This window comes from Gavialis gangeticus, unplaced genomic scaffold, assembly GCF_001723915.1.
Source record: "Gavialis gangeticus isolate Ggan-Ray unplaced genomic scaffold, GavGan_comp1, whole genome shotgun sequence".
Lineage (NCBI taxonomy): Eukaryota > Metazoa > Chordata > Crocodylia > Gavialidae > Gavialis > Gavialis gangeticus.
This window is the reverse complement of record NW_017729031.1, coordinates 117,803,269-117,803,600: the sequence shown is the minus strand read 5'-3', so window position 1 is coordinate 117,803,600 and position 332 is coordinate 117,803,269. Positions and strand designations below refer to the sequence as shown.

At 37.0% G+C, this 332-nt stretch overlaps 1 protein-coding gene across 2 annotated transcripts in view; it reads right to left on the bottom strand.

Moving 5' to 3' along the window:
- The window catches only part of HOXB4 (homeobox B4), a 60,771-nt gene extending 60,448 nt beyond the window's left edge, over positions 1-323 (bottom strand). For both annotated transcript variants that reach the window (XR_002098714.1, XR_002098715.1), the window contains exon 1: positions 28-323. The gene's annotated coding sequence lies outside the window, so the exon portion shown is untranslated. The remainder of the gene's footprint in view (positions 1-27) is intronic.
- Positions 324-332: the final 9 nt, after the last annotated feature.

Here is a 332-nt window from a genome sequence, read left to right as displayed (position 1 = left end):
GAAAAAAAACATAGATTGTTCCCTTACCTTTTGACGTCCATTTCTGTGGTATAAAAGGGAAAAAACACACACACAGAAAAAAAGAAGCAATAGCGTTTGTTTATCTGTTAGCTGACAAATATTGTCCCAACCTGATAGCCGTCGATTGCCTCTCTGACTTGTGATAGCTTCTTGCATTTCTGTCATTTGCATAGAAAATGGAGTAACTTCCCTCTTTGAAAAATGATATCAGCCTCCACTCGGCACAGAATCTCCACTTCCCCTCCATTACTACTGAGATTCCAAATCAGCAGGCAAATTAACACAGGAATTAAAAAAAAAAAAAAGAATAA